We start from the raw sequence: 14,476 nt of genomic DNA, 5'->3' as shown, positions 1-14,476 counted from the left end.
CTAGCTGTGGTTGGTTGACAATATATGTTTGGATGAATGAAAACAAATCACATTTTTTTCAATGCCTTTTCTAACAAAGAGCCTATGAAACTGCAAAGTTGGTTTTGCTATCATAGTGGATGACAAAGTGTTAGGACTTCCAGTAACATATTCGTATTTTAATAAGGGCTTTCTGGAACCAATCATTTGAGGTACAGGAAAAGCCATAAAAGTGAGGAATTGTCAGTACTGAATTTCATGGAGAGGCATTTTGGGAGTCTTTCAACATCTCTGAAGTGATTACACATCTTTGTTTAGGGACAGCAGGGTGTAGGGGCAGCAACAGAAGGAACTGTCTGAGGGACAGAAGGACTCCTCTGCAGGAGCTGATTGAGTGAAAACCATGACTGGGACCTTACTGCCCAGAACTGCATTTACTTCCTTCCAAATAGTTTTAGATAAGCACTGATTATCCAGGAAAACCAGAAATAGTCTTGGTAAAACCAGTCAAAATGCTGAGTTATTTGAGATAATATCACTATGTGAAACTTCACTCCGAATCAGTGTATTGCTTTTAAAATATTGGTATCTCTAATAATCTACTCATATACTTTCTATTTTGGTATTACTGATTGAATGCCAACAGACATCAAATGAACACTTTTTTTTTTCGACGACATAAAGAGGATATTGTTATATTATAGCTGAAACCTCACTATAGGAAAAGCAAATGGGATGGATCATTGAAATGAGCTTGAGATGAGTGTTTGCCTCTCCCAGATTTTACCTTCCAAGATATTTGGGTCATTAGACTTCCTGATCTCCCCCTTTTTTTTCCCATTTATTTTATTGCATTTTAGGTTTTGGGGTACATGTGAAGAACATGCAAAATTGTTGCATAGGAACACACGTGGCAATGTGATTTGCTGCCTTCCTCCCCATCACCTACATCTGGCATTTCTCCCCTTGCTATCTCTCCCCAGCTTCCCACCCCCCACCGTCCCTCCCCTATTTCCCCCCAACTGACCCCAGTGTGTAGTGCTCCCCTCCCTGTGTCCATGTGGTCTCATTGTTCAACACCCACCTATGAGTGAGAACATGCGGTGTTTGATCTTCTGCTCCCCTTTTTAATCACAAATTTTACATTTGTACTTTCTTTTTTTCCCCCTCTTTCTGGTATTACTAAGCCTCACTCTTCTTGGTTACAACAAACCAGGGCCATGAAACTGTCATTTCTCAAGCTGCTATCTTCACTGGCTGGCATTTCAGTTGGGGCAGATGCCTTTGAGAACATTGGCCTTCCAGAGACCAACCCTGTTGGAGGCAAAGCTTCTTCTAGACAAACCTTTAAACAGGAGTGCATTCCTTGTTAATACTATTTCTGGTAAATGGGCTAAGCATGAGCAGCCAGCTTTGTTTAAGGACTTAATAAATTCTACTTGTGGTTTGAGGTGATGTTCCTTTTATGTTAAATGTAATTATAATAGGGCAGAGGTGCAGTGTAGGCATGTTGTTGTATAAACACATAAACTTATGAATGCTTAACAGATTCTGGGCTTATTGTAAGGTTTATTTCTCCCTTGTGAAAATGTTGCTCAGCTCTAGTAAAATGTATGTGCGCTATCCTCCAGAGCAACTGTGAACATAAATGGAGGTTAAACAGCTGGACAGAATGCCAATGTTTTAAAATATAGCTGGGAATCAAAGCTGGAAACCAAAAAAGACTTCCTTAGCTTCAAAGGTAGCCAATTAAGTTGCAAACACTATTGATAACAGTTGCTTTATTCAGAGGCTTATTATATAAAACACCATGCTGCCTTGAAACTGAAGAGGTTGCCGTGCAATCGTCTCCATAATCCATAATTGAAAGAATCATAAATGTAACAATTATTTCCCACTATGATTGCTTTCACAATTTCTTGTTCGCTGCAGGATCCTTGTTTTTTTCCTTTTTTTTTTCTTTCAGCTCATTGCAACAATCACACAATTATAGTGTGATTCATATTTAAGATTAAATTTTTTCATGTCTACTGAAGTATATAAAATCTCTATTTTCATAATTGTGAACTATGTTTATACATCAATCAACTTTTAAAGTAAGTAGTATTGATTGCAATATATGCTCTATAAGTGTTATTTATTTGGCTTAAATTTTACAAGTTTTATCAATGACTTAAAGGAGAGTGATTAAAAGTAATTTTAAGATGGACATAAATAGTACAATATTTGAATTGGAAAAACATATCTGTATGATAGAAAAGAGATAAGAAATAAAAACAATTCTCATGTGGTATATTTAATTTAACCTTAAAAAATTATGTCATCCTCCAAAAACTATTTCTGGCTTTAAGTATTTTGAAATGTTTAGCAATGAACCAAATGAAGCTTTTTTGGGAACCCTGAATTAACTGAGTATAGGCTGAGTTTTAGGGGAGGGATAAAGCTCTCTCTTTTCTTGCCCACTCCCTACTCTACCTCAGATCTAATGAAGAGAAGAGAGAGTGAAAGCAATTAGGGAAGAGGAGAGGAAGAACTGAAGGAGAGTGAGGGAACAGTTTCAGAGATGTTTTATGCATTTTGAACATGCAAAATAAATCAGCTCTCCACATACATGTAAGTTCACGTTTTATATATTTTAAAAATCTAAAAAGCCATGAAATTATGTCAACTTCACTGAAGCTAATAGCCCTTTATGAGATTTTACAATTTATTTACAAAACACCCTAATATTTCTGTCCATATATATAACATATGTTTTCACAAAACTCTCATGTTTTACATGATTTCAGAGGCCATCTAATTCATTCTTCTAATTGTACAGGAGAACAACTGAGTACTGTATATTATAATTAGGGTGATTATATATGTTATTGTCCAAATCTGGACACTTCTGAGAATAAAAGGGGTTGCTATTAATAATTACCCCAGGACAACAGGTATAAATTGGAAAACTAGGATTTATGAGCACCTTGATTTTAAAAAATAGAAACTAAGATTGCCAGATGGTTGAGTCATTAAAATTAATTTAATTGCTTTTTTAGTGTTCTGCCATTATGACTGAGAGAAAAAGTGAAATTGGCCACTCTAATAACAGCTAACATTTTTGATCACTTATTATGTGCCAGACATTATTCTGAACATTTTATTTTAGAAACAGGATGAATCCTCATGATAACTCTATGAGGTTGCTACACTTGTCCCTATTTTATAGAAGAGGAAACTGACATCTAGGGAGATTAAGTTAATTGTCTCTGGTCACAAAGCTAGTAAGTAAAAGATTTGGGATTAAAACCCAAGTATTTTGCCCGCAGAGTCCATGTCATAACAGCCACCTTATTCTGCCTCTCACGCCTCTAGCACTGATGATTCTAGAGGAAGTTCTCCAATTGCAGTAATGTTTGAAGGGCTGAGCAGAATTCAGAGGTTTGTAATTCTAGAGGTCATGAAGTAAATAATTAGAGACCAGGATAAAACATCTGGTATCTGAGATCAGAAATTAAAGAATCAGGCTACAGTTATGGATGACCTTCAGTGTGCTTTCTCACATGTGGGTGTGACATATGGTGTTAAGGAAGCAGAAGTAATAACCATGCGGTGAGCCCAGGTGAGCAGGCAGAGGCAAAGAAAAGGAGCATCTGACTGAAGTGAGGAGTAAATGTAGGAAATGCAGGTTCCTGGCTATCAATTCTATCTATACCTGGACTATACACACAATCTAGGCTTCAGTTTTTCTTGATAGAAGGAAAATACTTCCTCTTGCTTCCAGAGAATAAAAGTATGAAAGAGAGCTGAGTAGAACAAGGACAAAGGGAGGTTTTCTAGTCAATGCTCCAAGGCTCCTTGGCCTACCTGCCAATCCTGGCTACCTCCACACTGCTGGTGACCTCAACAGAGGCTCCACCAGGCTGACACTGTGCTGAGAAATCACAGAGGAAGGAACCACGGGACTGATTATTCCTTGATTCCCAGCTGTCTTCATAGTGGGACATTATGAGATTCAAGAACTAGGGGTGGTATACTGACAGTTCTAAATTTGCATAATGTGAGTTGTGTTGATTTTTTTGAGTATTTTCACTTTTATCGCCAAAATATCTCTAGTTCCAATCGTTTATCATTATTTTAAACCCTTCGATATAGTGTGCCTAAGTTCTCCGTAAAGAACATGAGAAGATATTCATTTACCTCTTTTACTGATAATTCACTCACTTGATCCCAGTTGTATTCCATTCCTTAAACTGGCATAGCCAATCTTGATTATGTTGGTCAATCTTATTGAGGACCGCTTTATTGAATAGTGGTACCATGGGGAGCTGGTATGGAGAAAATAATTTCTGTCTCCAAAATATAGAGGTAGGAACATATACCAGAAAGCAAAACAAAACAAAAGCTAAATGACTTAATCAAAATCAATGTAAACAGGGCAAATGGTAGTGGGAATTACTTACATTGATTCTCGGTGATAATGGCTGAAAAGTACTTTTACCAGATATTTTATCCTATCCTAATTTGTTTGACTATTATGTATTTTTTGCAAAATGATTAAATACAATGATGAAATTGAAAAGAAAAAAATATATTATTTAAAAAAGCTAAGAGCTGGTAAGATGGCTGAATAGGAACAGCTCTGGAGTGCAGCTCCCAGCAAGATCAACATAAAAGGTGGGTGATTTCTGCATTTCCAACTGAGGTACCTGGCTCATCTCATTGAGATTGGTTAGGCTGTGGGCGCAGCCCATGGAAGATGAGCCAAAGCAGGGTTGGGTGTTGCCTCACCTGTGAAGTGCAAGGGGTCAGGGAACTCCTTCCCCTAGCCAAGAGAAGCCATGAGGAACCGTGCCACGAGGAATGGTGCATTCTGGCCCAGATACTATGCTTTTCCCATGGTCTTCACAATCCTCAGACCAAGAGATTCCCTTGGTGCCTACACCACCAGGGTTTCAAGTGTGAAACTGGGCAGTTGTTTGGGCAGACACCAAGCTAGCTGCAGGAGCTTTTTTTGTATATACTGCAGTGGCACCTGGAACACCAGTGAGACAGAACTGGAAAGGGGGCTGAAGCCAGGGAGCCAAGTGGTCTAGCTCAGCAGATCCCACTGCCATGGAGCCCAGCAAGCTAAGATCCACTGGCTTGAAATTCTCGCTGCCAGCACAGCAGTCTGAAGTTGACCCGGGATGCTTGCGCTTGGTGGGGGGAGGGGTGTCTGCCATTACTGAGGCTTGAGTAGGGGATTTTCTCCTCACAGTGTAAACAAAGCCACCTGGACTGGGTGAAGTCCACCATAGCTCGGCAAAGCTGCTGTAGCCAGATTACCTCTCTAGATTCCTCCTCTCTGGGTAGGGCTTCTCTGAAAGAAAGGCAGCAGCCCCAGTTAGGGGCTTATAGATAAAACTCCCATCTCCCTGGGACAGAGCACCTGGGAGAAGGGGCGGCTATGGGTGCAGTTTCAGCAGACTTAAACGTTCCTGCCTGCCAGCTCTGAAGAGAGCAGTAGATTTCCCAGCACAGTGCTCAAGCTCTGCTAAGGGACAGATTGCCTCCTCAAGTGGGTCCCTGAGCCCTGTGCCTCCTGACTGGGAGGCCCCGCCCAGCGGGGATCAACAGGCACCTCATATAGGAGTGCTGTGGCTGGCATCTTTTGGGTGCCCCTCTGGGGTAAAGCTTCCAGAGGAAGGAACAGGCAGCAATCTTTGCTGTTCTGCAGCCTCTGCTGGTGATACACAGGCAAACAGGGTCTAGAGTGGACATCCAGCAAACTCCAGTAGGCCTGCAGCGGGGGTGGGGAGCTGACTGTTAGAAGGAAAAATAACAAACAGAAAGGAATAGCATCAACATTAACAAGAAGGACGTCCACATAGAAACCCCATTCAAAGGTCACCAATGTCGAAGACCAAAGGTAGATAAATCCATGAAGATGAGGAAAAACCAGTGCAAAAAAATTGAAAATTCCAAAAACCAGAATGCCTCTTCTCTTCCAAAGGATCACCACCACCTTGCTCATCACCAGCAAGGAAACAAAACTGGATGGAGAATGAGTTTGACAAATTGACAGAAGCAGGCTTCAGGAGGTGAGTAATAACAAACTCCTCCGAGCTAAAGGAGCATGTTCTAACCCAATGCAAGGAAGCTAAGAACCTTGAAAAAAAGGTTAGATCAGGCTCGGTGCGGTGGCTTAAGCCTGTAATCCTAGCACTTTGGGAGGCTGAGGCGGGTGGATCACGAGGTCAAGAGACCAAGACCATCCTTGTCAACATGGTGAAACCCCGTCTCTACTAAAAATACAAAACATTAGCTGGGCATGGTGGTGTGTGCCTGTAATCCCAGCTACTCAGGAGGTTGAGGCAGGAGAATTGCCTGAACCCAGGAGGCGGAGGTGAGCCGAGATCACACCATTTCACTCCAGCCTGGGTAACAAGAGTGAAACTCTGTCTCAAAAAAAAAAAAAAAAAAAAAAAAAAAGAAAGAAAGAAAGAAAAAGAGGTTAGATCAATTGCTAACTAGAATAACCAGCGTAGAGAAGAACGTAAATGACCTGATGGAGCTGAGAAACACAGCATGAGAACTTGGTGAAGCAGACACAATTATCAATAGCTGAATTGATCAAGTGAAAGAATGGGTATCAAAGACTGAAGATCAACTTAATGAAATGAAGCATGAAGACAAGATGAGAGAAAGAAGAATGAAATGGAATGAACAAAGCCTCCAAGAAATATGGGACTATGTGAAAAGACCAAATCTATGTTTGATTGGTGTACCTGAAAGTGATGGAGAGAATGGAACCAAGTTGGAAAACACTCTTCAGGGTATTATCCAGGAGAACTTCACCAACCTAGCAAGACAGACCAACATTCAAATTCAGGAAATACAGAGAACACCACAAAGATACTCCTTGAGAAGAGCAACCCCAAGAAACATAATCGTCAGAGTCACTACGGTTGACATGAAGGCAAAAAATGTTAAGGGCAGCCAGAGAGAAAGGTCAGGTCACTCAAAAAGGCCCATCAGATAACAACAGATCTCTCTGCCTAAACCCTACAAGCCAGAAGAGTGTGGGGGGCAATATCCAACATTCTTAATGAAAAGAATTTTCAACCCGTAAGTTCATATCCAGCCAAGCTAAGCTTCATAAACAAAGGGTAAATAAAATCCTTTACAGACAAGCAATTGCTGAGAGATTTTGTCACAACAAGGCGTGCCTTACAAGAGCTTTTGAAGGAAGCACTAAATATGGAAAGGAAAACTGGTACTAGACACTGCAAAAACATACCAAATTGTAAAGACCATCAACACCATAAAAAAAACTGGATCAACTAACAGGCAAAATAATCAGCTAGCATCATAATGACAGGATCAAATTCACACATAACAATATTAACCTTAAGTGTAAATGGGCTAAATGCCCCAAGTGAAAGACACAGACTGGCAAATTGGATGAATAGTCAAGATCCATCAGCATGCTGTATTCAGGAGATCCATCTCATGTGCAAAGACACACATAGGCTCAAAATAAAAAGATGGAGGAATATTTACCAAGCAAATGGAAAGCAAAAATAAAAATAAAAAAAGCAGGAATTGCAATCTTAGTCTCTGATGAAACAGAATTTAAACCAACAAAGATTAAAAAAAAGACAAAGAAAAACATTACATAATTGTAAAGGGATCAGTGTAACAAGAAGAGCTAAGTATCCTAAATGTATATGCACCCAACACAGGAGCACCCAGATTCATAAAGCAAGTTCTTAGAGACCTACAAGGAGACTTAGACTCCCACACAATAATAGTGGGAAACTTTAACACCCCACTGTCAATATTGGACAGATCAATGAAGCTGAAAATTAACAAAGATATTCAGGACTTGAACTCAGCTCTGGACCAAGCTGACCTAATAGACATCTGCAGAACTCTCCACCCCAAATCAACAGAATATGCGTTCTTCTCAGCACACATCACACTTATTCTAAAATCAACAACACAATTGGAAGTAAAACACTCCTCAACAAATGCAAAAGAATGGAAATTATAACAGTCTTTCAGACCACAGTGCAATTGAATTAGAACTCAGGATTAAGGAACTCACTCAAAACTGCACAATTACATGGAAACTGAACAACCTGCTCTTGAACGACTACTGGGTAAATAACAAAATTAAGGCAGAAATAAACAAGTTCTTTGAAACAAATGAGAACAAAAACACAATGTACCAGAATCTGTAGGAGCACAGCTAAAGCTGTGTCTAGAGGGAAATTTATAGCACTTAATGCCCACAGGAGAAAACGGGAAAGATCTAAAATGGACGTCCTCACATCAAAATTGAAAGACCTAGAGAAGCAAAGCCAAACAAATTGAAAAGCTAGCAGAAGACAAGAAATAACTAAGACCAGAGCAGAACTGAAGGAGACAGAGAACAAAAAACTCTTCAAAAAGTTAATGAACCCAGGAGCTGGTATTTTGAAAAGATTAACAAAATAGATAGACCACTAGCCAGCCTAATAAAGAAGAAAAGAGAGAAGAATCAAATAGATACAATAAAAAATGAGAAAGTGGCTATCACCACTGATCCCACAGAGATACAAACTACCATAATCTCTGATGGTACTATAAACGCCTCTACACAAATAAACACTAGGAAATCTAGAAGAAATGGATAAATTCCTAGACACATACACCCTCCCAAGACTAAACCAGGAAGAAGTTGAATCACTGAATAGAACAATAACAAGTTCTGAAATTGAGGCAGTAATTAATAGCCTACTAACCTAAAAAAGCCAGGACTAGACAAATTCACAGCCAAATTCTACCACAGGTACAAAGAGGATCTGGTACCATTCCTTCTGAAATATTCGAAACAATAGAACAGAGGGATTTCTCCTTAACTCATTTTATGAGGCCAGCACCATGCTGATACCAAAACCTGGCAAAGACACAACAAGAAAAGAAAATTTTAGGACAATATCCCTGATGAATAGTGATGTGAAAATCCTCAATAAAATACTGGGAAATGGAATTCAGCAGCACATCAAAAAGCTTATCTATCATCATCAAGTCAGCTTCATCCCTGGGATTCAAGGCTGGTTCAACATATGCAAATCAATAAACATAATCCATTGCATAAACAGAACCAATGACAAAAACCACATGATTATCTCAATAGATGCAGAAAAGGTCTTTGATAAAATTCAACACCGCTTCATGCTAAAAATTCTCAATAAACTAGGTGTTGATGGAACATATCTCAAAAAAATAAGAGCTATTTATGACAAACCAACAGCCAATATCACACTTAATGTGCAAAAGATGGAAGCCTTCCCTTTGAAAACTGGCACAAGACAAGGATGCTCTCTCTCACTATTCTTATTCAACATAGTATTGGAAGTTTTGGCCAGGGCAATCAGGCAAGAGAAAGAAATAAAGGGTATTCAAATAGGAAAAGAGGAAGTCAAATTGTCTCTGCTTGCAGATGACTTGATTGTATATTTAGAAAACCGCATCTTCTCAGCCCCAAATCTCCTTAAGCTGATAAGCAACTTCAGCAAAATCTCAGGATACAAAATCAATGTGCAAAAATCACAAGCATTCCTATACACCAATAATAGAGAGCCAAGTCATGAGCAAACTTCAATTCACAATTGCTATAAAGAGAATAAAATACCTAGGAATACAGCTTACAAGGGACGTGAGGAATCTCTTTAAGGAGAACTACAAGCCGCTGCTCAAAGAAATAAGAGAGGACACAAACAAATGGAAAAACCTTCCAAACATTCACAATGGAACCAACCCAAATCTCATCAATAATAGACTGGATAAAGAAAATGTGGCATATATACACCATAGAATACTATGCAGCCATAAAGAAGGGTGAGTTCATGTCCTTTGTCACGGACATGAATGAAGCTAGAAACCATCATCTCAGCAAACTAACACAAGAACAGAAAATCAAACATTGCATGTTCCCATTCATAAGTGGGAATTGAACAATGAGAACACACGGACACAGGGAGGGGATCATCAGACACCAGGGCCTGTTGGGGGTTGGGGGGCTAGAGGAGGGATAGCATTAGGATACCTAATGTAGATGATAGGTTGATAGGTGCAGCAAACCACCATGACACGTGTATACCTATGTAACAAACCTGCACATTCTGTGCATGTATCCAAGAACTTAAAGTATAATAAAAAGACAAAAAAAGCTAAATAACATTTTGTAATTTTACATTACATATACAAAATGTGTATGGATCTTTTCAATGTGTATTATTTTAAAAACTGGAGGTTTAAAATTAGAAGGAAGCTCCTAGTTTATCTAATTCAATATTCCTCTTCAGAGGGTGAACAATCAAGGATTAGAGTCCTTCATACCTTGCTCAAGGTCACTTGGTGTAGCACAAACAGAACTAGAATTTGGGTTTCCTGTTCCTCATTCTGCAGCCCTTTCATTATTTTTGTATTCACTTAAAATATTATATCATGCATAGAATATTTATTGTACATTTATATATCTTTATCTTCCACCAATGAGTGCTGGAAGATAAAGGCAGAAATTTATTTCAGCTAAATGTATTTTTTTTTCTTTAACAAAGTTAAACATTCCTGTGATACACACAAAGCACCACCAAAATCAGCAAATTACATAAATAATTCTAAATTTGAATACTTTCATCACTAACTTAGTGCAGTCTTTGAGAGATCAGTTTACTTCAGTGACATGTACTCCATGTATACAATAGGAAAAAATAATGTCTTTAGTTTCTGAGACAGGAAAAAAAGGCAGTTTTTTGTTTAAGTATCACCAATTGGAAGATACTTGAAAATTTCATGTTAAGTACATATTATAACGTTTTGATAAGAACTGAATTATCTCAAGTACTAACAATAATGGTTAAACAAGGGAGAATGTCTTTTAGCGTGATAGTTTGTTTCTGCCTTTGATTTCAACTCTACCTTTCTAGGCAGAATTAAGTATGTTTTCTCTCTATATATTTTTCTGTCCAGACCAAATTCTCGTTAGAGATAAATTCTGTTAAATAATGACAATACCTTTCCTGAACTTAATCAACCAAGGTAAACCATTCAATAATTTCTTCCTAAATCCCTTTCTTATCTGGCTTGACAATTGTCATTGCTCACATTAAGTGGGTAATTACTTAATATGCATTACTTTCTAATATTATATTGCAACAAAAAATGAGAGCATGAATGCAGAGGATAAACTGTGATCAAAAAAGCCAGCTATTTAACTTTTTGTGTGTACATATGTCTACTTTTTTGAAGAATGTGAGGACATTCACTTCAGGTTAGAAAAATAAAAATGAAGAAAGAAACAAAAAAATCTATTTTTGGAGTAACATTTCTTAAATGCTTAAATTATGATATTAAAATAGGCATAGCATGGTCTCTATTTCATTATCAGTATATGCAAGCCTTAATACTTGATGCTTGTTTATAGGAACTAACATTTGAATTTATTGATGAAAATCAGTTTGCTATATTTCATTTGCATGGTTTGCTGTATAGAACAAATAAAATGCTTATTCTTCTTGTTATTTATTAAAAGACATACATTTTGATCTTGAAGGCATAGTTTTGAGTTAAAAAAGTATCTTTTAGGTAGAAATATTTCTTGCAATTAATATGTTGGCACTTATTTTATGGTTTTGATTATATTTTTACTTTAGCCATTAGAGGGCACATTAGTTCAAGGGAAATTAAAGAAAAAGCACAGTGATAAGATGGAAATAGGCTTTGAAGTGAATCTATGCGTATTTTCATTCATTTCATTGTCATTTGTAGTATAAGTTACCCAGAAAATTTTTTTTTAATCTGAAAAAGAATTCAAGTATATATAGTTTCATGTAAGAAATAACTCTTCACTTTTTATTGCTAGCTACTACTCCTTAGAGAATGAGGTTGGCCTAGTTGAATCTGATGAGGTTGACTGTTATGTGACCAAGGAGGACTTAATAAATCATGACATTTGAAGAACATCCTGAGTTCAAAGGTATGTATTATCAGGTTATTATGAACTAAGTAAATGGCAGTCCCTGGTCACGTAGTTAATAAAAAAAAAAAGGCACCTAAATGTGAATGAATACAGCTCAGCAACTAGGCTTCAGCGCAAATATTTACAACCTTTAAAGTTTGGTACAAATTACAGAGAGAAAATAGATGGCCCTGGAGTGAACACGAGGCTTTATTTCACTGAAAAGCCTCGACTGAGGTCATAAACTGCAAGAGGACAGGCAGCTCAAGTGGCTTATGAAGACTCTCGAGTCTCAGAATGAGTTCATTTGTTTTCAATCTACAGCAAACTGTTATTATTTCTAATGTTCAGTCTTCTGCTCTAAAGCCTGTAGGTTTTTGATCTGTAAAGGCTGAAATAGACACTAGCTAGGATTAAAAATACTGCTTTTATGATGTCAAGTTAAAAGATCACTTTAAACGATTAACTCATTACTTTAGTAAAATTTATTGAGCACCTACTAAGTTTCAAGTTCTGAGCTGGGTGCCAGGAAATAAAGACAGATAATATACTGTCCATAGCTCAGTAATATAATTTTTTTATTGTCCTGTGATTTATAGATAAATAAATTGGCAAATAACTGTAGTACCTACCTTTATATATTAGTGCAAAAATAGGAAAGAGATTCATCAAAGTTATTACAAAAAATACTTCACATTTTTTTAAGGGAGGTGGGTAGTTAGGCAAAATCATTAGTATATACTATCTTCAGTTTAAGACTACAGAACTGCTCTGTTAATACTTTTCTCTGAGAGTCAATTATGCAGTAAATTGTAGTAATTAGTAGCATAAAACAAGGTAATAATGTAATTAAAACCAAAATATTTACTTGCTATGGAAGATACTTTTATGCATCTTAATTCTGCTCCTTGCAAGCTAATAATACTCTATAGGAATTTCTGTGTGGCTTTTACATCTGGTGGTTTTGGAATTAGCATGTACAAAGAGAGCTCAGAATTATGCTTTAATTATGATTTGAATGATGATTTGAGACTGAGCATGAGTTGTCAACAGAATTGTGAACTGAGGGAAAAAGAGATAAGGACGGTTAGTGGGATAAAAAGTATATTTGCAGTCACTTACTTTAAAGCGCTTTTGTTTTAAAAGAAGTAATTAATGTTAGGAATTAATTGGTTCAGATTCTTGATTTTAAAGTTATCACTTGGTTGCTAAGATGAAGCCTTTTCAAAATTACTACACGATATGCAATGACAGGAACATTTCAGTTGAAGGTAGAAACATAATTGAATAGCTAGCTTTTGAGTGCCTGCTTATCACCCTAATTGATAGATGAGCCCGAGGAACTAAATGCTGTAGTTCAATACAAAATGCTTTTAGCTGGATTTCACGTTACTATGCTTGGTTTTTCTGAGAGCTAAACATTATTGCTGATATTTTGATACATCCGTGGGCTTTAGGTGGAATCCAGTCAGTGTGCATTAACTATTATAAAACAATCGTGAAGTTAAAATTCCATGCAACAAATGGATCCAGGTATAGTATCTAAAAATCTTTGAAGATTTGGATAACCAAATTAGGGCATTCATAAAAGTCATAAAATACAGCCATAAAGAATAATGTTTCAAGTGTATATTTGTTGACATAGAAAGCACATTGCAAAAAAGATGATACAGTGTGAGTCCCACTATTGTAAGACAAATACAACATGTATAAGAATGTGAAAAATCAGAAAGGACATACCCCGAATGTTAACACTGGTCATCTTAAGCAGTGGGATTAGGGAGGTGTTCATTTTCTTTAGGCTTACATGTATCTTCCTAATTTTTCTGTAACATATATACTCAATTACATAATAAAGAGTATGTATTAGTATTCAGTTTGCCCAACATTTAGCAGAAAATTTTTCATATGACTTTAGAAAACAGCAGTGTACTCTTGCTGATATTTAGTTAGTCCTAACAAATATTTATAATTCCTATTTATTAATGTGTTCTCTGTTTTGATATTTATATATTTTCTTGTAACATTTACTAAAAATTCAGCAAAATAAAACACAGATAATACCTAACTTGTCTTAAACAAATGATAGGATACAGTGAATTCAGAAACAGTAAAAAAGAAAGAACAATTGAAAAATAAAGCTGAATTTCAGCTTTGCAAATATAGAAGTGCATATTTAAGATAATATGTATAGGATGTGACCTGGGCATAGAAGATGAGATGAAAGAAGTCCACATGAGACCGCATTTTGAGTCTGTACATGAGCAGGAGGAAGATAGAACTATTGGGAGTGACTGTCACGGTAGTCAGACAGGAGGTGTGACAATACTTTGAGAAAGATGGTGAGTCAGCTAACACTCTGGTGGTCTATTTCTATAAGGTGTATCCCTTTTAGTGAGGAGAAATCTTGTCCCAACTGATCTACACGAGGAGAGTTTATTTTCTTACTTCTATTTAAAAGAATAGTTTTCGGCAGATGCATTCTCAGGGCATTTTGTATGTTTGGTTCAACTGTTCAAACTG

At 37.1% G+C, this 14,476-nt stretch overlaps 1 long non-coding RNA gene across 1 annotated transcript; it reads left to right on the top strand.

Annotated features, from left to right (window-relative positions):
* Positions 1 to 2,489: 2,489 nt before the first annotated feature.
* On the top strand, positions 2,490 to 13,580 carry LOC116549074. The gene is made up of 3 exons (XR_004267701.1): positions 2,490 to 2,592; positions 11,858 to 11,971; positions 13,411 to 13,580. It is a non-coding gene; the product is annotated as an uncharacterized LOC116549074 (long non-coding RNA).
* The last annotated feature ends 896 nt before the right edge of the window (positions 13,581 to 14,476 follow it).

The sequence above is a fragment of the Sapajus apella genome, unplaced genomic scaffold (assembly GCF_009761245.1).
Source record: "Sapajus apella isolate SASKATOON/1434 unplaced genomic scaffold, GSC_monkey_1.0 scaffold6, whole genome shotgun sequence".
Taxonomy (NCBI): domain Eukaryota; kingdom Metazoa; phylum Chordata; class Mammalia; order Primates; family Cebidae; genus Sapajus; species Sapajus apella.
Note: the sequence above shows the minus strand (reverse complement) of the source record. Positions and strands in the feature narration are given on the sequence as shown.